Below are 24,008 nucleotides of genomic sequence, written 5' to 3'. Positions count from 1 at the left end.
TAAGGACTTGTAACTCTTTAGCCATGTTCTCCTGTAATTCTTTAAGTGAGTTATTAAAGTCCTTCTTGATGTCCTCTACCATCATCATGAGATATGCTTTTAGATCCATGTCTAGCTTTTCCGGTGTGTTGGGGTGCCCTGGACTGGGCGAAGTGGGGGTGCTGGGTTCTGATGATGGTGAGTGGTCTTGGTTTCTGTTAGTAAGATTATTACGTTTACCTTTCGCCATCTGGTAATCTCTGGGGTTAGTTGTTATCGTTGTCACTGTTTAAAGATTGGAGCAGAAGCTGTGTTCCACTCACCAGCAGTGTCAATATCCTGTGGCGGGGGTCGTGGGTAGCTGGCGGTATCCCGGTGCTGGTCCAGCCGGAAGAGGCCTGTGGTCCTACTCAGGCCGGTTTTCTGCTTCCCTAACTAATGCAGTCTCTGGTCCCGTGCGCAATTGGATTGGAGCAGAAGCTGTGTTCCACTCACCTGAAGTCTTAAGATCCTGTGGCGGGTGTTGTGGGTAGTTGGCGAGTGTCAGCCGACCCTGCGCCCTAGCTACCCTGGTGCTTTTCTGACCGGAAGAGGCTTGTGGCCCTACGTAGGCCGGATTTCTGCCTCCCCAACCAAAGCAGTCTCAGGTCCCGCGTGATTGGACTGGAGCAGAAGCTGTGTTCCACTCACCAGCAGTCTCAAAATCCTGTGGCGGGGGTCGTGGGTAGCTGGCGGGTGTCAGGCGACCCTGCGCTCAAGTTACCCCTGTGCTGGTCCGGCCGGATGAGGCCTGTGGCCCTACTCAGGCCGGTTTCTGCTTCCCTAACTAATGCAGTCTCAGGTCCTGCGCGCAATTGGATTTGGGCAGAAGCTGTGTTCCACTCACCAGAAGTCTTAAGATCCTGTGGCGGGTGTTGTGGGTAGCTGGCGAGTGTCAGCTGACCCTGCGCCCTAGCTGCCCTGGTGCTTTTCTCACCGGAAGAGGCTTGTGGCCCTATGTAGGCCGGATTTCTCTCTCCCCAACCAGAGCAGTCTCAGGTCCCGCGTGATTGGACTGGAGCAGAAGCTGTGTTCCACTCACCAGCAGTCCCAAAATCCTGTGGCGGGGGTCGTGGGTAGCTGGCGGGTGTCAGGCAACCCTGCACTCTAGCTACCCTGGCGCTGATCCGGCCGGATGAGGCCTGTGGCCCTACTCAGGCCGGTTTCTGCTTCCCTAACTAATGCAGTCTCAGGTCCCGCGCGCCCTGCTCTGTCTTCTTGTTTCTTTCATCGTATTCCCAACAGTTCAGTCAGCCTACTGTTGAAACACAAGTTACAGGGGCTGGAAAGGTGACTCAGCGGTTAAGAGTCCCACCCACTGCTCAGTCACCAGCACCTCAGGCCGCTCACACACTACCTATGTCTCCAGGGGAGCCAATGCCTCTGCAGCTCTAAAGGAACTGTACTCATGTGGTATAATACAAGCACACACACAAATAAAACCAAAATCAACCTATAAAGGCAGAAGTCATATCACATCAGTTATTTGCTCAAAATATAGGCTGATACAGTCTTTGCATATCCCATATGCTTTTTTTGAGACTGGGTCGCTTGTAGGTAAAGATTACTCAGAACTTCGGATCATTCTTCAGGTGCTGGTACTGTAGATGTGCACTGTGCCAGCACACCCAGTACATGGAAGCTAAGGACAGAACCTGTGACTTCGCAGATGCTTAGCAAGGACTTTAGTGACTGAGCTACATCCTAGCTCCACCCTGTGTACGTCCAGCACAGATACAGTGTTCTTTCAAATGTTTTTTAACCTCAGTGGATTGACTCCAAGCCCTAATACAAAGGACGGGCTGTTGATTTCTAAATCTTGGCACCTTTACAACATATCTTATTTTACTCAGGAAACTCACTTTGTATGATTTCAGTCTATTCAGATTTACTGAGACATCTTTTATGTTCTAGCATTTGGTCTTCCATGGTGAGTGCCCTTGAAGGCAGTGCTGACTCTGCCTCAGCGGGTACTGTTGTTACCTGAGCGCCGCCATGGCTCAATTGTGCCATTCATGTCTTCGGTATTCTAAGTGACTTGGGCAAGGCCTACTTGTAAGAGGACATTAAATCTCTAATTAAAATTCCAAATATTCTATTTCTCTTTAGTTTTCACAGCTATCCCATAAGGTAATTTGAAACTCTAACTTTGATACACAGTTGTAAGGTTTTTCTGATGAACTAACCCATTTAATGTTGTGGAGACATTGTTCTTTTACCATGGTGCTCATTGAGAGTTTGTTTTTCTCTGACGTTAGTGTACTAACCACTTGCCTGGAATTAGAGGTGTGCACCACCGTGCCCAGCCTTCTCTCTTAATACTCTCTGGTTTAAAGTGTTGGCAGTGATGGAGTGAGCAGTTCTGGTCCGTTCTTGTGGGCCACTGGTGTGGCTTTCCATCTGTAACAGAGAGAGAAGGTCAGGTCTCAAGGCAGTTAACAGGTACCTTGGTCCTTCATGTGGCCCAGGCTTGCTTATCATATGGTGTCCTGAATTTCTTAGATGAGGAGTATCTTCTAAGAGCTGTTGTAACTCATAGTTATTCTGAGTTCCTGTGTCTCATCTTCTTCCTTGTTCACAGAGACCCGCCAGGTAGTTGATCTTTAGGCATGGTGTACTCTGGGGAGGATGTGTCTATTGCCAGAGGATGAGTAGAGATTTACTCAATAACCAAGTCAGACTTATTTTTCACCTGACAGCAGCTACCTTCAGGAATAGATTTGAGACACAACTCCAGATAAAGCTGGGAGTAAAGTCAGGACAGCTTCTTGAAAAATGTTTCCTAAGACTTAATAAAAAAGGGGTAGGGGATCCCATCAAAAGGTCTCCCCTGAATGCATTGTACGTGTGTGAAATTTCCAAAGAACAAATTAAACAGAAATAAAGGATTTAAAAAGGTCTTTCCTGATGTTGGATCCTAATGTCTACACTTCGGACTGCCCAAAGGAGCTCCAGAGCCTGGATTACCTAGAGCCGACCTCTGACCTACTGTTGTAAGCTACACGGCTTTATCAGAGAGTTGTGAGCTCTCTTTTACCAACTGCTGTATGGTCTATAACAGTGCGAATACTGTCCCCCACCTTGTACTTCCTTACACAGTGGCTGTCAGTGAGCATTGCTGGCTTTGGTGGCTTTGGAAGACCAGGTATAGTGTTTTAGGGGTGAGGTAATCACAGGCCATAAAGAGACCATTAGGAGATGGTGTGAAGACAGCAGAGTCCTGTGAATAAGGTCTTGCCACACTCTGCTTATCACCCTGAGGTCTGTGTCTTCTGGCTCCCCACCGAGATTTCTCTCTCCAATGCCCCCTGAACCACAGCCTCAGAGGTGAGTCTGTTATCTCTGCAGTCTGGGATCTACTCTGCTAGCTCCCTGAGAACCATCTCCTTACAGCGTCGGGATGAGATCGGGACATGAGGTGATTATATTCTCACGACAAGTGATTGAGAAACAAATGCACTGGGTCCATACTAGGGATCAATAGCTTCCCCTCCTTTCTTTTTTTGGGGGGGCTCCTTTTGACAAAGGCCATGATTGGACATTCCAACTGTGAGAACTCAGCATGGAGTTCTCTCCATTTTTCTACTGGGGAAAAATTGCTAATTTGGTTTAAAAAGAACTAACTTTTTCAAATGCACATAGCAATGCTTGATGGTTTTTATTTTTGCTTTATTTTTTTAATCTTAAAGATTTATTTATTTTTATTTTATGGGCATGAGTATTTTGCTCGCATGTATGTCTGTGCATTATGTGTGTGCCTGCTGCCTGAGGGGGTCAGAGGAGGGTGTGGGATCCCCTGGAACTGGAGTTATGGATGGACGAGAACCACCACGCTGGGAATTGAACAAGGGTTCAATTCTCCTCTGCAAGAACAACTTCGCTCCAGCCCCTGTTTGATGGCTTTTAAAAGATGAAAGGAAGTTTCGAGAATAAAAACTAAATAAATGACGGTTTTCCAGCCCCCATACAAGACATCTAAATGCACAGCTGCACACTTTTCAAGGCGTCCTTCTACCCTAAGCAAATTAACAAAGGTGAGCAGAAGCAATGGTTCTGTGACAGTCTCACACATCGGGAGGCAGTATATTCTGGGTTTCCCTCACCTCTTCCTTTTTCCTGTGTCATATCCATAACAAATGGGAGGGGCACGCAGTGTAGCTCGTTGGTAAGATGCCTACCTAGTGGAAGCTCCTGGGTTTTACCCTTAACATTGCAAAAACAAACAAATGTTTTAAACACTACCCTCCCTAGTTCTACCCACAAGTTTCTTTACTTAGTGATGTATAATGTTTCGGCTCAACTACTTAACTGCTAACCCCCAGTTTGGCAATACATTCATAAGCCTGAAGGACTAACAGGAACCATCTAAGGAAGCCACCCAGGAAATGGGCCGCTGCTTCCTGATGCCCTGTGAGATTTTGAAACACTATTGTCAGAAAATCCAGGCAACCCTGAAACTTTCCCCCCTGGGTTATCAAGAGTCTGAGACAATTGATGACATTACATTGGTCGTTCATTTGAGATTCGTGGAACCCACAAAAATCAATAGTTTTCCATTATCAGGTCCAGCTGGGTCACTGGTCTGTCAATGAGCTGTTACAATTGCTGTACAGGGGTGAGCCTGACCAGTCAATTGCTGCTGACAAGAGGAAAACATGCTGACAGGAACAGGGACAAGTCAGAACACAGATTTGCACTTTAGTCTGCCATCCGAGGAGATTCAGAGCAAAGCCATTTTCAAGACACAGGGCATAGGGCACACTCCTCGGGAGGCCGGGGCAGCCTGAACCCTCTGGTTTCATAGCACAGGCACCTAAGGGCCTGCCCTGGCTCTAGACAAGCCTCTGTAGAGGCTTATCTGTAGTCTACACCTGTGTTTGAAGGTGAGGGGACCAGCCAGAGCTGTCCTTAAACAGACCTCATGGTGTCCAGAGCAAGGCCAGGGGGGAAGGAACCTTCTGCTGCCGACACAGATGAAGCTAGACATATTTTCAGAATATAAACATTGAAAGGAGGCTAGAGAGATGGCCCAGTGGGTGAAGGAACTGCTGACTATGCCATCACGAGGACAGTGATCCCCAGCACCTTCGAGAAAAGCCAGGCATGCTAGGCACACCTGCAGTTCTAGTGTAGGAAAAGCAAAGACAAGAGGATCCTGGGAACTTACTGCCCAGTTTTACTTTCCGTCTTTCTTGATTAAATATTGATTTAATTGTATTGCACATGTCTGAGTGTTTTGCCTGCATGTACATGTGTGAAACACCCAAGGAGTCCAGAAAATGGTGGCAAATCCCTTGGACCTGGAGTTTCAGATGGTCTTGAGGTGCCATGTGGATGCTGGAAACTGAACGTGGGTCCTCTGCAAGAGCTGCCAGTGCTTTCCCAGCCCCAAGCTATGCTTGATGGAGCCATAAACGACAGGTCTAATAGGAGACCTTTGTCTCAACAAATAGGGTAGAGACTGACAGAGGAAGACACCTGAAGCCTGGCACCCACGTGCATATGCACACGTGTGAGCATGAGAATACACATGCACAGACCACACACACAGGCACAATGTTTTTAAAAGGTAAAAGGGGGAGAAAATGGGCAAATCTGGCCAATCTGACTAAGCATGTTGCCAAGGAGTACTGACTGAGAATAGAGCGTGCTGCATAGGCTCTATCTCATTAGATAATATAACATCATCCATACTTTGGTCTTAATGTGAGAGTAAACAAACTAAGTAGCTCTGCCTAACTTCTAGTCTACAGCCCTGGGTCTGAAGAGGTGCTTGTCTGTGGCTAGGTCACTCTTGCCTTGCCTATTATTGGGAACTGGGACATTGAGTGGTGAGCCTGGGACAGCTATCTCAATAGCCTTATATAATCAAACGGAGGCCTACCATGTCACAAGGTTGTCATCTCTGCAAAGATCAAGTGAGAAAACTCTGGGAAGGTAAGGGTGTGTGTTTGTTACAATTCTGTTGCTGTGGGAAGACACCACAAATAAAGCAGCTATTTGGGCTGACAGTCGCAGAGGGTAAGTCCATCCAGTCAAAGGAGGATGGTAGCAAGGAGAAGGTGTGGTGACTGAGAACTCACGTCAACCAGTGCGACGCAGACAGAATGAACCGGAAGTGGAACAGCTTTTATCTCAGAGCCGCTCACAATGGCTTGCTGCCTCCCTCAAGACCACATTTCACCAAAATGGTGCCACCAACTGGGGATCAAGTGTTCAAATGCCTGAGACAGTAGGGTGTTTCTCATTCAATTCACCACAGTGTGTGCGGGCATGTGTTTGTGTGTGTGTGTTCTTGTGTGTATCTGTGTGTGTGCTTGTGTCTGTGTGTCTGTGTATGCTTGTGCATGTGTGTATCTGAATCTATATCTGTGTATGTGTGTGTCTGTGTTCGTGTGTGTGTGTGTGTGTGTGTCTTAGTTAGGGTTTTACTGCTGTAAACAGACACCATGACCAAGGCAACTCTTAGACAACATTTAACTGGGCCTGCCTTACAGGTTCAGAGGTTCAGTCCATTATCATCAAGGTGGGAACATGGCATCATCCAGGCAGGCATGGTGCAGGAGGAGCTGAGAGTTCTACACCTTCATTTGAAGGCTGCTAACAGAATACTGGCTTTTTCCAATCAGCTAGGACTTGGATCTTAAAGGCCAGGCCCAGTGACACACCTACTTTAACAAGGGCATACCTCCTAATAGTGCCACTCCTTGGACCAGGCACATTCAAACCACCACAGTATGTGTGTCTATATGTATGTGTTTGTATGTGCCTGTGTTTGTATGTATGTATAAATGCATGTGTCTGTGTGTGTTGCTCTCTATCTTGTAATGAAAAGTTTGAAAGCAAGTGTAACAAACATTGTTATAAGCTATTTAGAGGCTAGATTGCACATTGTCCTTTGTGCATGTAATACAGTGGTTCTCAACTTTCCTAGCAGCGACCCTTTAATAGAGTTCCTCAGGTTGTGGTGACCCCCAACCATAAAACCATCTTATTGCTACTTCATAACTGTAATTTTTCTACAGTTATGAATCATAGTATAAATATCTGATAAATGTGCTGTATTTATGTGACCTCAAAAGGGTTGAGACCCACAGACCACTGATTTAATATATAAATGAGCTCAAAAAAATCACAGTGAATGAAACCCAGAATTCACAATACAGCTCAGAAGTCTCCGTGGAGTTTGTACCTCTCCTTAATTCACAGAGGAGAGGATTTAAAAGGCAACAGAGGGGACAGGCTGCCCAGGATTCAACAGTCTGAGGTGCTTCTAAAGCATTGTGGGCTTTTCCAGTGTGAAGGTCTCCTCACACTGGCTGGCTTTCATACATCAAACTTTAGGAGTTCCAAAGATAAACATTTTGAATTTGTTTCAATATTATGATTTTTTAATTTTCCACTCTTATTAACGTCTTTCAAGCATTAAAGTATAGAGCCCCTCGATGCAGTCTTGGGTTAAACCTTTTGGGAGCTGACACTCACTTGTGTTCTCTCAGCAAAGCTAGTGTTCAACTAACGATATTACTGGAAGCCGAAGAGTTCAGTCCCCCCAATATATTCTAACACCCCAAAATCATATTACGAGTTTTTTTTCTCTCTCTCTCTCTTTTTTTTTAAAGGAGTTATAACGAGAGCAAATTTGCTAGTAATTAGTTGAGCCAGTCATGTCTTCCAGCGCTTTCGAAGCTTGGAATTCACCAGAACCCTCATAGCATTAATTAAAAAGAATTTATGTTTTTTTAATAAAATGCTTCATGTTTTAGCTCCTTTATTCCTGCACCAAATGTGATTATGTGGGGGCTGAAGGGAATTCAGGTTAATATGTTGACACACTTAACAATGCAGGGTCATGCTGCACAGTACGCTTCGCTGGTTTGGTTCAGTACACCCCCTGACAGGGCCTAATCATCCTGTGCCCTAAAGGCAGGGGGAAGGAGAGGATTTTAATTACTGCTCTGTATGCAAGTTTGCCAGCATTAAATTGAGACATAATTAGGCCTCTGAATTTTAATAATTGTCCTAGCTAATTGGGCAGACAAGTACGTTATGCGGCATGCCGTGATTAGATAATTAGTATTTCCAAATGACAAAATTGGGCTCTTGATTACAAATTCTACATGAAGGGGGAAGGTAGTGAGCAGATCTTTACAAGTCTATTAAGGGAGAGTTTAGCAATGGTGGTAATTTAGTGTTCATCAGGAAGCCGAGTCTCATTCTCAGAGCTCGGTGTCTGGGACAAGGGCCTCTGGCCCATGCTGCCTTCCACTGCGGCTGTTGCCCAGAATGCTCTGCTTTGCGTCCTATAGGCTCTTCCCTCTCCCCAGCATAGTAGCTGTTGCTGACCTTGGCTAAGGTGCTGTGGGGGTATAGCAGGTGATAACTCTGAAGAAGAAATCCTAGAACTTGGAAAGAAAGGAGAGAAGACATTCCCAGGAAATATCCCAGACTTTTCCACTGAAGCTTTCTCTTGCAAGTAGCTGTTTAGTTCTTTATTCATTCTTGGCCCCCACCCCAACACAGAAAATAAGTCATCCCAGGCTGGCCTGGAATTCACTTTGTTGTCCAGACTGGCTACTAACTGGTTTCTCCTGCCTCAACCTCCCAGCTTGCCGGGATCGGGACCGAGTGAGCTCTGGTGCCCGGCTTGCTTTCTTTATTTACACTTCATGCAGAATTCACTTTCCTCCTTTTATCATTATCCCACTAAAATAGTTTGGCAAAAAAATAATAATAATAAATCTAAATTTAAAAATTTTGCCTATAATCTCAGCACTGAAAAAGAAGAGGCAGGAGGATCACATACATTGGAGGTCCTTAACTCAAGAAAAAGAAAAAAAAAAAAAAAGACCAATCACTCACCATTACCATTTTACATTTCTAGGATATTATATTATTGGGGTAAGGAGTATGAACATTCAAGACTGCCAGGGTTTGGATTGTTTCAAAGGCTTGCTCCTGCAGTCATGGTAACAGGTGACTGCCTTCTGAGGTGGTGGGGACTGTATCACTCATAACTGAATGGAGTATTAGGATGTGGGACAGAGCTGGAGGAAGTATGTCATCAGGCATGCCTTTGAAAAGCACCCCACCATCTCTTCCTGACCAACATGAGCTAAGCTGCTCTCCTGTGCAGTGATGTTCCAGCCTGGCTTCCGGCCAACAGCAGTGAAGCCCACGGAACCCAGCATTTTCTAACCCTCTGAGGCTGTGAAGGATAAGAAACATTTTTCTCCCTAGTTTCTCTAGGTATCTGTCTTAGTTTGTTGGGTATCACTTAAGAGTTTCATGACCCTAGATAAATTACTTAGTGTCTGCCTCAGATTTGTCACTGGCAAGACAAAGAATCTCTTCTGTTAAAAGACTGTTTATGGGATTAAATAAAATAATTTATAGCACTGTGCCTGGCAGGGACTAAGTTGAGGAGTCAATACGTATGAAGTTAGTAACAGTGAATGGCACCGGGGAAAGGCTGGCTTCTCCCTGTGCCAACCTTCAAATGAAACAGAGCCCCTAGTCACAGTGTTTTCTGAGCGAGGACTTTTATGCTGAGAGTAGTCTAACAGCTCCAGGTACCTTGCAATCCAAATACCCAGTTGGCTTTCCTTCCTAGGAAGCCTTCCTGTGCTGCAGTGAAGGTGGCAGGCAGGCATTCTGCCTCTCCCCCTTACAGTCCCTGACTTAATCTGCACACTATCACATTATTACCACAGAGGTAGACTTCTGGGTACCTAAGTCTTCTCAACATTTTAAATCGGTGCATTGAGAAAAGAAACCCAGGATTTGTAAGAAATCTAAGTGTCTCTAGGGTTGCCTTTCAAGCAAAAAGAACATTAGTTGGATGCAAAGCAGGACCCTTGCAAAATGATTATAGCTGGTTCCTGGAGGACTGCTGGAAAGTTTGTTAAGGGAAATTCTGAATTTGTGGATCCATATAGTTCTGACAATTCAGAACGAAGATGAAACAACAATGTCTCCATAGTTTGGTCCAGGCTGGACCAGTAGCTTATGGTTTTCTGTTTGCCATGGCTGTTTACGAGTGATGATGAAGTTCTGGTAGGTTCCAATTCAGAAAACAGCGCTCCCCATAGTGGGTACTGGACATGGCCCAGACAGCACCCCTGCAGGACAAGGGGACAAGACCTTGGGGCGTGAGGAAGAAGGGACACTGTGGGTGCAATGCAGCCGTTCTGTTGCTTGGAAAGATTCTAGGGCATGGGAGGGAATGTGAAGAGTGATCCTTATGCCCAGTCTGTGCTTACACAGTACGGAAACCTCTCCTCTGAGGACTACCATTCTCCTGCTAGTTCACAGCCCCCACTGCTCCGGGGCTGTGAGTGTCTGAGAGAAGTCGGTGCAGAGCCCTCACTGCTCTTTCCAGTTTCCAGAGGAAGCATCACTAGGGAGGGAGGGATAACTGTCATAAGGATTTTTCTCCGCTGCCATACAATACTGAAGCTTTTCTCCCTCTCTTTTTTTGAAGAAGTGCGTTTATGACTGATCGCTCAACACCTTGTTGGTTCTGATTGCAGAAAACACACCTTATAAATATATGATAACCATCCTGTAATAGAGAGTGTGACAATTTACTTCACAGTGCGTTTCGGGCTGCTAATTGATCGTTTCAGTCCAGGGACGATTTGGAATAAATTATAGCCATCAAAAGGATATCACAGCTCATTTTGGTGGAAGGGTTTCCACGTCGCTTCACGTTCATCTCCGGAAGAGGGACGATTACACCCGGCGGGCTGGGAGGTGGGGAGGGAGAGGGACCCGTGTAGAAGCGGCCGGTGGGTGGAGCTTGAGCAGCCAGGGGCCGGTCCTGGGGCGTGACCATCGTGGGGGGCGTGGTCGTCCCGAGGGCGGGGCCACCATGAGGGCGGGGCCTGACGGCGCACGCGCTGCAGCTCCGCAGCCGGACAGTAGAGGCCTCCCTTCCGCGGAGGTGGTGCAGGCTGCTCGGCTACCCAGCGAGGTCCACGCGCAGCCAACCCGGCGCTCGGTTCCCCGGCCGCTGTCTCCCGCTGCAGGCGGCGGCGCCGGGCCTCGGAGGTGAGCGTGGCCCCCGGGGCCCTGCTTGGGGCGGGTGCTCGCGCGCGGGGCTTGCGTTCCTCAGCCCCGTGTGCGGTCGGGGGAGCAGGGCGTCGCGAGCGGGAAAGCGGTGCGGAGCGAGCGCAGCTTCGGGGGACGCCGGTCCCTCAGCCGCCTCGTGACTCACCCGGCTCGGCCTGGCCGGAGCCACGGCCCCCGAGTCTCGTGTGCTTGGCCCGAGTCACCCCGGGGTATGCGGCCCTTGTCCGGGCCCACCGCGGGGTCGCCACCGGGCCACCCCAGCTCACGTGTGTGGACAGTAGAGCAGACGGACCCAAGGCCGACTGGCGGGTGGGGCTGGGATTGCGTAAAGTTGCTGTCCCCAGACCCGCCCAGGGGACACTCCGCAAGAAGGAAGAGTCTCTTCAGTTCGTTTGGTGTGTCCCTCAGTTGGCCAGTGTGCCCCAAACCGGTCCTCTCCCCAGGTGCCCGATTTTGTTGAGTTGTTTTATTTATTTATTTTTAGTCTTCTGTCACGCTAATACTGTATGTCACTCTAGGAAAGGGATGTTTCTATGGCGACTTTGACAGCAATCATCATACCAAGCTATTATGAAATGTGATATCTGTGCGTTCCGGAAAGACCGATAATACATAAACCAGTTCTTGACACAGTATCTCATAAGGAAACATCTTGAGGCTATCGGTAAAAGGCATTTTAATTCACACACTAAAAAAAAATATTTTGTGCTTGGCTGACATCTTTCAAAATGTTGAACGAAATAGGAACATTTACCATTTTGTACATATTTATCAATGTACTCACAACAGCCCCCATAAGAAGGAGGAGGGTGTCCTCTTGTTTTTTCGGTCTTAGTTCTTATAAAGTAGAGAGCAGGTAGGTGTTATGTGACCTCTAAGTAGCCCACAGAATGTTAATGAGAGTTCTAGGAGACCAAGTGTTCCCTAAAACCAGAGTAATTGGAAGAGTCAAACTCAGATTTGAATGTGTTGGGTTTGACATGTGGTTGTCAGGGTTGTATTTGCATGGACCAAGTCCTGGGAAATGTCAATTGTGGGGTTACTTTTACAGTGAACCACATGAGTATTGACCACGGACAGAGTTTTCTTTTCCTCCATGTATGCTGTTCTTTGTTATTGATTATTGATCATCACAGGTACAGACGTCAACTTTGCCAATGAGCAGGATCTCTACAAACACTTAATAATTGTTAAAATGTAACATTATTTCCTGGTTATAAAAAAAGACCCAAGGAATCTTACTATCAAAGAGCTAAAAACTGTGATTTATAAATGTATACCAATAGCAAATCTATGCTGACCAAGGGAGTAAACTATGTTAGGAATCAGAAAACTTTCTGTCGCCTGTGTTCTCTTCACAGCACTGTGACTGTTGCTTCCTCAGACTTTGTAAACAAAGTTTAAAAGGCTTACATGACTTAAGAGCTTCTGATACTCTTTTAACTATTTTATTTTAGAATGTAGTTTTGCTAAGTGGCTCTTGTTTCTCATGTGGTATGCTGGACTGCTCAGTTACACATAACTGAAAGCGCTAACTTTGAGTTAAATTGAAGCCACATACCACTTAAAATTTTGTAACACACACAATTAAATCAAGCAAACAAAACACATTCCAAGTATTCCTGCACGTATCAGTTTAAGGTTAATTGGTTTAACAGAAATGAGGACCACACCCAGCATATTCACTCCAGTGATTTGTAGTTATAATTTCTCTTGGATAATGCTTGAAGTCATTCTAAACAGTAACTTCATCCTTGAATATTAAAACATCCTTGTATTAAATCTGAAAGGTGAACTTAATGTAAAATTGTGTTAAATTCAACAGTGAAAGAAGTTAGTAATAATTTTATTCCTAACCCTAAAACTGTGCTATATTGATGAAATTCTGTAACCAAGATATTACTGTAAACTATTGTCTGTATTTTAATGACTATACCAGAACCTATACACATAGTTTGGTGTGTTCTTATTCAACCAGATACCTTAGAAGCTTGTCACTCAAATATCTTTTGCAGCTCTTTATTGAGTACTGTTTTTCGTGCCCATAGCACATCTTGTTTTTAAAAACTTTGAAAAGTTGTATCTTCCTTTAGTTCCTGAAGGAGAAGTATATGACCAAACCAGAGTAGTACCATTTGAGTTCAAAACAAACTGAAAGACAATTGGATTGCTTTCTTGGGCAGCTTTTAAATTAGTTCTACAGTTAGTTTACCAATATAGTTTGAAGAATGGCATCATCATTGGAATAAGAGTAGTTACCAAGGGACAGTTTGAAGAGAAGTACTCATTTGGAATTATAAGTTGTCTTTAATGTCAATGAATTATTCATTTAGGAGCCATGTACATGTATAGCGTTACATTGGTATATGCTGTGGAGACAGATTGCTTCAGAAAGCTATTTTATGAAGAATTTGCCTGGGCCAGATGTATTGCGTACACCTTTAACTGGAGGCAGAGGCAGTGGATCTGTGTGAGTTTGCGGCTAGCCTGGTTTACATAGTGAGTCCCTGAATAGGTAGTGAGAACCTGTCTAAAATAATAATAAAATAAATAAATAAATAAGATTTTTTTGTTGGATTTTTATGAGAGTTTGTAATTCTGGCATGATTTTTAAAGCCTTATAATATGTGGTAGGATTTTTTAAAGGTTACAATCTCATAGTTAAAATAGGATTGCACTATAATATATATAATATATTACACTATATATACTAAGTTGGTATTCTATATTCCTTGAACTATAAAAGAACAAGAGTTAAAGTATTCTCAGCTATCCTTAGACTACAAATGGGTCTAAGCTGTGAGCTAAACTATTCATAATTTTTAATTTTGTTGAACATGAATCATAAAGTACATATGTAGCAACCATTATGTTTTGTAAATAATATCATCCTACCTATTACAAAATCCACAGAAGTCTAGAACTCCTAACCTACTGAATTTAAACCCTTGGGATATTCAAGACTAGAATGTGGTAGAAGGGATAGAAGACAGCAGAGGAAAGGAGAGTCCTTGGGGAGGAAAAGACACAGGTGATGGAATTTGAAGTTGCTTAATTCTCTTGAAGGAAGGACTTTCCTAACCCCCAGAAAAAAACATTTAGAAGTTGTATATATAGTTCATAGTCAACTCCAACTGAGACTAGAGACTCAAGAAACGCATAAAAATATGAGAAGAAAAAGAATGTAACTAGTGAGTAAGAATTTTAACCAGAGTTCAGGTCTAATACTTTTGGTATTATATAGAGGGCTAAGAGATTAGTACATAGTTTCTGTTCTATTGCTGTGGTGAAACACCATGACCAAGGTAACTTAGAAAGGGAGGCATTAAACTGGGGTGCTCCCTTGCAGTTACAGGTTAGTCCATGATCCTCTTGGTGGGAAGTATGGTGGTGGGCCAGCAGGCATGGCACTGGAGAAGTAGCTGATAGCTTACATCTGGTCAGAAAGTTGCAGGTGCACACACACACACACACACACACACACACACAGGGAGGAGGAGAGAACCTGGGCCTGGGTGAACTTTGAAACCTGAAAGCCTACCCCCAGTGACACACCTCCTTCAACAAGGCCACACCTTCTAATCCTTCCCAAAGAGTTCCATCAACTGTGGACCAAGTATTCAGACCACCATACCCAGTGATCAGTAAAGGTCTAGGGAACCAGACAAAGATAAAGGGTTTGTTTTTTTTTTTCCTGTTTAAATAATGAATTGCAAATGCAGATGCTTGAGCACCTAGGAAGACCAACCAAAAGAGAAACAGTTTCAAAAGAACAAGTAAGTTCCTCTCTCTTCCCCAAAATCAGATTAGATGTGAAGATTGACCAATTTGAATTAGACAAAAGTAAGGTCCTTATTGCAGTTCCATATGAAATTTTAAACTTTTCTCTGTGTCTGCCACTTAGTTTTGGAAATGTACCACTCCAACCCACTTAGCGGGTTGTGTACCTAATAGGCCAGTGAACGAGGTAAACTGATGCAGTTCCAGATTTTCTTTCTGTGGGAAGACCATGTGCTGCTTGTCCATTAGGAAAACAAGGCAGCCTGTACTAGCAGCACAGGGAAGTGTTAGCACTGCCCATCTCCAGGTATGGGAGTGGTGAGAAAACACTTGAAGTGATTTTGGCCTTTCTTTTCAGGAACCCTGGCCATTATTTGAGTCATGCCTCTTTCCAGATTTGAGTCAACCGGATGCTTTTAAATATTATAGGTCAAAGTTTCTATAGCTTCACAGGTAAGGTAAGTGGTCAGAAGATAGAGAAGTTAGTGACTTTAAGTTTACAAGATTCACAAGTAGGTCATAAATATAGAATAGGTGAGCCCTAAAAATTGCAGGATACCAGGCGGAAGAAAGTCCTGGTTCAGCAATGGAGACCAGGTTTATCATGGCCCACTTCTAATAGTTGAGGCATATTTTGATTTTTCTGAAAGACAAAATGTATATAATAGCAATAATCCTTACTTCTATTTCTCCTGTGGGTGTGCAGAATTTGGTGTGCTGAAACACAGGCTTTGTAAGTTGAGGTAAGGCTTGGTGACTTCAACCATCCATGTAGTTGAAACAAACTATATATGATGGTGACAGAGTGGTCTCAGACCGTGGGAGAACAGGGACCTCAAAGAGTTGAGAGATAGGTGACTAACACAGAACAGTCACTGCCCTTCCTTCATCAGATTCATAACTGCCTCATCATATTGAGGGGCTGTCAGGTTTTTGTTTGTTTGTTTTTGTACATTTCATAAAGGCCTGCATATATAAGGACACCGAGTAGCTTCCTTAAGACCTCAGGTCCAGACCTGCAGCAGTAGTGCTGAAGAGACAGTCCTGGAGAAAGCTGTGCAGGCCTCTAGATCTTGTCCTTGTATTGTCAGAGTTACCTTCCCTCAACAACTCTTTGAAGCTCATGGCCACATCCATGATGTGGAGAGCAAGAAGCTGGCTTGAGTTCCACACGTTGCCTCTCTTGACCTATGAACATGTATTGCTGTCTTTGCCACAACAGCCTATTTCTGCTGCAGTTAGCATATATTTGTAACCCCAGCATTTGGAAAGTATAGGTAGGAGGGTCAGCCTGCCTTGATTACATAAGCAAGTTAAAGGCAAGCCTAGACAACATGAGACCTCATCTCAAAACAAAACAAAACAAAACAAAAACAAAAACAAAAACAAACACAAACAAACAAAAACAGAATGAAACAAAACCAGCAACACTCCCACAATTTGTGTCTTTTGTTTTAATTGTCTTACTCTCCTCTGTGTACCAAGAAGATCCCAAAGATACAATGGGAAGAGTCATTTCCCTTTCTCCTTCAGAAAACTGCAGATTTGAGGAGGGTCATGGCTTCCTTCCATAGATCTTGGCTCTTAGAAATACAGGGAGCATGTGATGTGCTACAGTGTGTCTCTGTGTGTTGTGCTACAGTGTGTCTCTGTGTGTTGTGCTACAGTGTGTCTCTGTGTGTTGTGCTACAGTGTGTCTCTGTGTGTTGTGCTACAGTGTGTCTCTGTGTGTTGTGCTACAGTGTGTCTCTGTGTGTTGTGCTACAGTGTGTCTCTGTGTGTTGTGCTACAGTGTGTCTCTGTGTGTGGTGCTACAGTGTGTCTCTGTGTGTTGTGCTACAGAGTGTCTCTGTGTGTGGTGCTACAGTGTGCCTCTGTGTGTTGTGCTACAGTGTGTCTCTGTGTGTTGTGCTACAGTGTGTCTCTGTGTGTTGTGCTACAGAGTGTCTCTGTGTGTGGTGCTACAGTGTGTCTCTGTGTGTTGTGCTACAGAGTGTCTCTGTGTGTTGTGCTACAGAGTGTCTCTGTGTGTTGTGCTACTGTGTGTCTCTGTGTGTTGTGCTACAGAGTGTCTCTGTGTGTGGTGCTACAGTGTGTCTCTGTGTGTGGTGCTACAGTGTGCCTCTGTGTGTTGTGCTACAGTGTGTCTCTGTGTGTTGTGCTACAGTGTGTCTCTATCCCCCCTTCTCTTGAGTGTCAGATCTCATCTACTGAGGAATAAAGGCAGCACCCAATCTCAGACGTCATGATTAGAGCAGTATTTCCTAAAAGTCTGCTGAGTGTCCTGTACACAGTGATATTTCATTAGTTCACACTCTATGAAAAATGATATATTTGAGCCAGCACAATGTAGTAGCTTTCAAGAGGAAGAGGTCAGACAGTTTGTATTTGAATGTTAGGTTTTCTACTCAGGAGCTGAATGGCTTCAGTGGCAGCAGATTTCTTTTCTCTCTGTGTCTCTGTGTCTATCTCTGTCTCTCTCTGTGTCTGTCTCTCTGTCTTTCATTTTATGTGTTGATGTTTTGCTTGTATGTATGTTTGTATCCAGCATGCATGCCTGCTGCCCATGAAGGCCAGAAGAGGGTGTTGGATGCCCTGGAACTGGAATGGTAGATGCTGATGAGCTGCTGTGTGGGTGCTAGGACCTGGGTCCCTTGGAAGAGCAGCTGATGCTCTTAACCACTCAAACATCTCTTCAGCCCTTTGGTGAGCTTCATAATCTCCTTTAACCTCACTTTGTCTACAAAATGGTAATAATGAATAAATGAATGAATAAATGAATGAATGAATAATGAATGAATGAATGAATAAAACAGTACTTCTAAGGACTGTTGGATGCAAAATGAAGGGTTGCCAAAAGAGAACTGTGGTAATGTTTAGAGAGAGGGAAATGTCTCACAAATAGCAAAGTCTCTACAGGAGGCACATGCCATGGTTAGAGGGATTTATTTAAAGGATGACTGACAGTAAAGGTAAAACTGTAGTGCCAGGGGATTTCTCGTGTATTTTGAAGGGCTCAGTAGTCAACCAAGCAGTACAGTGATAGCCCAAGGCATCAAGACAGATCTGGGACTGTGTCTAGTTTGTGGGACAGGTGGAGTAGAAGGCACTGTAGATAGTGTCTGGAAGGTAGCACAGTGCGGGTGTGAGGATGTCAGAGTGGAAAGTACCCGCTTCTAAAACAGCCTCATCTGCCTCAGTACCCTTGCTCTGCTGAGAGCCTGATTGAAACGGTGCTCTGACTGACTTACTTTAGCTCCTAGCCTAAAAGTGGATGCCGTGGTGCCCATCCCATCATATTGAAAGGATTAAATAGAAGAACATGGTGCCTGGTCCCTTCAGTAAATAATTTATGTGATGCTTCCAGGGGCAAGGAGAGCTGTTCTCTTAAAAAGCTGCATTGCCTCCTGTAGGAAAGTAGTGGAAGATGAAGCAGAGAGGCCACTTGCTGCCTAAGGGCGGAGAAGGCTTGAAGCGAACTTAAAGATCCAGAGCTGTTAATAGCCAATTAGAACTGCCAAGGCTTTCTAAGTACAGTGGAAGTTTAGAATAGTTAATGTTGGCATTCAGAAGACTATCCCTGAATGAGTGTGGTCAGGATCCTGACAGGATGGTGTCAGGCTATGGCACCTTAAGCTGCCACGCTGTTTAGAGGTCAGCAGTGGGTCGTGAGGGTCGGCAGAGTCCATTTGTTCTGCTTTGCTTGTAGACTTGTAATATTTAGTGTTAGTTGTTCAGAATAAAACTAGGATGGCTCTGTGACCGTGGAAAATTTAGTTCACTCAATATATAGACACTGATAGGCATGAAGTTATAGATTCTAAATAAACCCTGTAACTTGCTTCAGCTTATAAAACAGCCACTGCTTCCTGTGTCTGGAGTTCAGAGTGGGTATACCTTAGAGTCAAGGAAGACAGGAGACCAGACCAGTTATAGTAGTCTGAATTTGAGGTTAGCATTTTTATAAAAGATACATTGGCATAAATGGGGGGCGGGGAGAACCCAACCAGGCAACTTTGGTGAATTTATTTGGTGTTAATTTAATTTGGATGATAAAATTTCATTTTCTCTCTGGGGTTAAGAAGCTATGTAATTAAAAATACAAATTAAAGAAATAGGGATTCTAATGTAAGTTTTTATTGTTTAATATTGTCCACTTTTGTTTTATGTTTATAGTAGTTTTGTAGTGAGAGAATACAAGGTAGATAATTATATTTCTAAAGAAAATCGCACTGATTACATGGACTTCAATATTTAAAATATTAGGAAATCCTAAGTGCGGTTAACAGGAAAGAGTCGCCTGACCTATTGCTGACCACCTGCCTGTTGATGTCCTCTAATTAGCTGCAAGGGCAACATCGTGCTCATAGCGTGGCCTGAGCTTCCTGAGTACCTGTGTTGTGCTGTGGAAGATGTGTGTGAAAGGGGTTATATGCAGCAGCTGGCAATTACAGGAAGGAGATACATGACAAAGGGGAAAAAGTAGGCTGTGACGTCAGAAACAAACCAAATTGGCTTAGTCCTGTTGTTGCCAAGCAAGGGCGAGGAGGTGGACTTCAGACGCCATCTTCTGAGTTTAGTGAAGTCACCTGCTGGGATGGGGAGAGGAAGAAAGAAGGCAGGATGGTGATGGTGCTGGGCAGAGGTGCACACAAGATACCTTGTACCAGCCCCTTTCACTCGTCCAGAAACATAAAGCTATCAGCAGCCTGACCCAAGGGACGTGGGAGAAAGCCAAAGACTGTTTTATGAGGATATGTTGACATCTATGCCACCATAACAGATCATCCAGAAGAGTCCCTGGATAACACCTGGGCAGAGGGTTTGGAGCAGAGACAGCACTGGGAAGAGGGTCTTCCGGGGACTGTGAAGGGCCTCGTCAGAAGCCAGCCTTTTGGAGGAGGCCTCCATGCAGACTGCAGCCTTGTGCCCCTTACAGCCTTTGCCTTCTGCTTCTGAGGGGAACCTTTCTCTCTTCCGGTCCCCCTTTCAATTAAGTGAATTAATTACCAGGCGTTTAACTTTTGCCAGACTCTTTGATTACCCCCGGAGTTGTTGCGAGCGGCAGAGGGAAGTAATAACATTCTCAGTGAGGGGCAAATCCTGTTAATGAACAAATTAAAGTTCAAACAGTGACTCAAGTTCACAACCTCTCTGTGGCTCGTCTCTTTAATAAGAGTTGTACATGTTACTTTCTAGCTCTTTCTCCCTTTATTACTTTTTAAGCTTTTCATCAATACTGCTGGGGCATATTTGAGGCTCCCAACCTTTCAGCCCCGACAATGACTCGAGCAGTTATAATCCTGTCTTAATTTGGCAACTTTTGTAAAACACATAAAGGGCTCAGGGTCACCTTTGGTCACCAAGGCCCTGGGATCCTGTAGCTTTTACCTCCTACCAGGACTGTGGGTTGCGTGGGCCACTCCTCAAGTATTCCAATTGCCCCTGACAGTGAGGCTCAGATGACTTAATCCCTTCACTACCACCTGCCACCCTCTCCTATGGCCACAAGTGACCGATACCCTACTGGCAGCACTCTTGATGGTTTCCAGCCATCACTTCCTCCCAGCAGTGGGTGTGCTGTAGGGAGGGGATCTGTGAAGAGGAAAGCCAGCTCTAAACTACAACTCAGGAACGTGGATGGGGACCAGGTCTGAGGTAGGAGGGAGATGCCCTATCCATTCCTTACCACATGCTTTTAGCCACACTAGTGGCACCTGCTTGTTCTTCTGGACCCAGTGTCTTAGTTCTGGAAGAAAAGCCTGGGAAGGGTCTGGTGTCCGTCTACCTCTCCTCTGTCTCTGTCTCTGTCTCTGTCCCTGTCTCTCTCTTTGTACTGTGGATTGCGTGGGGGTCCTTTCCACCTCAGTGCCTGGCTTCTCACCACATCCCCCGAGTATGGCTAGATATAATCACCATGACAACTGCAGTCTATGAGCATACACATAATAGAGATGAAATAGACAAAAGATTAGCATGCCATGAGAAGTACAATAAGTTTCTTATTTAGCATTTAGATAACTGTCTTTCCTTCGGAGCAAGCTTCAAAGTTGAAGCCAGTTTAGACCAAGAGGATTAATTCTTTCTCCCGCATGCTTCATTGAATCTCTCATTACCAAACTTTGTCTGTATTGATGTAAGATTTGATTGAAGATTAGAGCATTTAGCAAATCTTGCTTTTCTGCATGTATCAGGGTCTTTCAAGCACAGATCACGGTGCCCAGTGGTCAATACCCTTACTTTTATCCAGTGTCTGCTTCATTTAAACTTAATCAACTCCATCAATGAACTGGAACAGGGAAACGTCCCTGTGGTAAGAATGTTGTGCTTTTGTGGGATAATTCTTTGCTCTTTCCAGATCTGTTGGCGTTAAACCCAAAATTGCACTATGATGAACTTTTTTTTTTTAATCAATATGATAATGACAATTGGGCCTGAACCCTCTGGTAGCTCTTACCATACAGCAGGATCTGGCCCCCATTACCAAAACAACCTGTGGTCCTGCAGTAGGCTGACTCCTTTTGTGTGGCTTTAATGCCTTTTCTTTCCTGACATTGAATATTGCTCAGGCTAGAAAATGATACATCTTTGTAGGGAAGGCTCATATGTCACAGCCAGAAAGTGAAGCAGACCGATTGGCTGTGTGAATTATCTGACTTGCCGCAGTGAATTATTTGCACTGTTTCCCTACCTAGTCAACAAGTTCCTAAGGTATAGTAGAGATCAATCAAAACTGACAGGCTTCGTGTGAAGGCTTTACTGTGTAAATCTGCTGCACTCGTCCTGGCCATGCAGGCCCCGGCATCTGTATATCATTTTTATACTACTACCAGTAGAGCAATTTCAAAAGTATTTGCAAGGAAAATGCGTGTCCCCATCTGTTCCTGGAAGCATAAATGTGCCACCTTCAGAGGGTTTTCACTGGTAATCATATCTTTAATGATCAACAGACTAGTGATATATACCTTTCCATAAAATGGGGTTTTCTTCATTTTATTGTGATTGGCTAGAATAAACAGCTTTTCCATATGTTAGGGAGATAAAATATAAGATTAGCAGAAGTCGTTTGTTGGATAGTAAACAAAAGAAACAATTCATTCCAAGTAATCTTTGAAAAGAAGCAACGACAAAATTAAGTTGCAATAACAGCATCTGAGCCCCACATTGGGGAAACAGACCCTGGTCCTTCTTGGAAAGGAGCCGTTTAAGGGCAGAAATGCAGACGCTTCTAGGGGGCTCTGGTGGTTTGTTGTGGAGTCAGGGGAGGGAGAGAAGCAGTGAGAGAGGAGGTAGGTGAGTTGCAATAATAGCTGCTTGCTCTCTCTCTCTCTCTTGCAAGGGCCTATTTTTCCCCCTCCCATTTCTCCCCCACTCCTTGGAACACCCCCACCCCTGCCCATGTCCAGCATCCTGGGTAAGTTAGTGGGAGGTGTTGAAGCCAGAGGATGCATTCCTTAGAGAGAAATGGAGGTTATCAGAGTACTTTAAAATAACCCCCATTCCTACAAAGGAGATTTCTCTTCTCCCACAGAAGAGGAGACCGTAAGGCTTGGGCACCCTGAGGAAATCTCTCTCCCAGGAATGCAAAGCTCTTAGAAATCCATCTCGCCTGTGTAGGCTACAGTCTACATATGCCAGTCAGAGCTGACCACGTTTCCTTCCGTCCTCGCTCCTGAGCACTGACGTTGCAGCTCAGGGCCAGGGGTCCCTTCCCGATGTGACCCCTTTCAGCTTTGGGGAGCCACTTTGGCCAAATTTGGGGTCTTTTCCCTGGTGATAACCTGCCAGAAATCTCCAGTTCCATTTGTCTCAAGAGCCAGAAGAGAATGTTTAAGTTATTGGGCAGTAGGATTTCAACAATACCCTCAGCCTCGTGCTCTTCAGAAAACAGACACAAGCTGTTTTCCAACAAATAAGAGTTGAGAACCAAGGGTACCATTCTCTGCGAGCATAGACCCAGCCAGTGGCTTGTGCTTGTGTGTCCTTTCCTGGAGCACAGACCCAGCCAGTGGCTATGGCTATGTGTCTTTTTCCTGGTATGGACTCTTCCAGGCTATTTTTTAGGATGGGGATGGAGGAGCAGGGAGCTAGCTTCTCTTTCTCTCTGTGCCCTCCATTGCACAGAATTCTTTACTTTCCTCAGAGGGTGCTTCTGCTGCAGTGGGAGAGGGAACAGGACTATGAGTATAGTCTGCAGGCAGGGCCCAGGTAGAAAGTCCCCACTAGAATCTTAGACCTAATGTCCTCCCATCAGACCCCAGTAAAGCATAGGAGAAGCCAAAAGAGGTGGAAGAGCGGCATATCCTAGGCTATTGCCAGGAGGTGAAGTACACTCAGTGCCAAGGCCCCCTTAGAATTTCTCCTGATTTTAGGCTGGATTATATATAAACAGACATAGATTTAGAAGTTCAAATTAACAAATAATTTGTAATTTGCCTGACTGGGCAAATTACAGACCCCATACAGTGCCAGATTTCCATAAATTTTCTTATAACAGAAAATTATACCATGCACTATATGTGAAATATGACATGCATTACTGGAAGAAACGGAATTTCCCAATCTCTTTGTAGTTGTTTGACATCCCAGTTTTAAAAATTGAATTCCTGGTACTTATTTGCAAAAAGCAAAAGGCAATAAAAATATCACAGATTTTTGTGAAAGGTGACTTTTGCTGTCTGTCCCTTTCCTTGCCCAGGAAGATGAGGGTGCCATTCTCAGTTGGGACCATTTCATACCATTCTTGTGCAGAATCTCTAACCCAGAAGCCTTGGCTGGAACATGGATGCCTGCACCAGAGTAAAAGTCGCCTGCAGAGCTTATCTTTGGGGCTCCCTTTAGCTGGGACCAAGAAGCCTTGAACTGTAGCCATTGAAGAAAGGACCCAGGCTATCCCCACTTCCAACACCTAGACTAAAGCCATTTGCAATAATTTCTTTTGCTGGGTCACTACAGACCTGGTCCACATGCAGAGATGCAAGTCTTGGAAACTGTAGGACAAGTGTTGAAAAATTTAAAGCCATGCAGGTCATGTTCAGGGTGAATATCACACCTCAGTCTCATTGCCTGGAACCTCAGGCAATGAGTCCATGTCTGTCTCACTGAAAATGCCCTCCCTCACATATAAACTAAGGTAT

The 24,008-nt window shown here is 44.7% G+C and overlaps 1 long non-coding RNA gene across 1 annotated transcript in view; it reads left to right on the top strand.

Annotated features, from left to right (window-relative positions):
- Positions 1-10,930: 10,930 nt before the first annotated feature.
- Positions 10,931-24,008, top strand: part of LOC147005320 (uncharacterized) — a 17,828-nt gene continuing 4,750 nt past the window's right edge. Inside the window, exon 1 of the long non-coding RNA XR_015046852.1 lies at positions 10,931-11,070. This is a non-coding gene — a long non-coding RNA (uncharacterized LOC147005320). The remainder of the gene's footprint in view (positions 11,071-24,008) is intronic.

Source organism: Mus caroli, unplaced genomic scaffold, assembly GCF_978045245.1.
Source record: "Mus caroli unplaced genomic scaffold, Mus_caroli_1 scaffold_4, whole genome shotgun sequence".
NCBI lineage: Eukaryota > Metazoa > Chordata > Mammalia > Rodentia > Muridae > Mus > Mus caroli.
The sequence above is the reverse complement of the archived record's forward strand: the minus strand, read 5'-3'. Positions and strand labels throughout refer to the sequence as shown.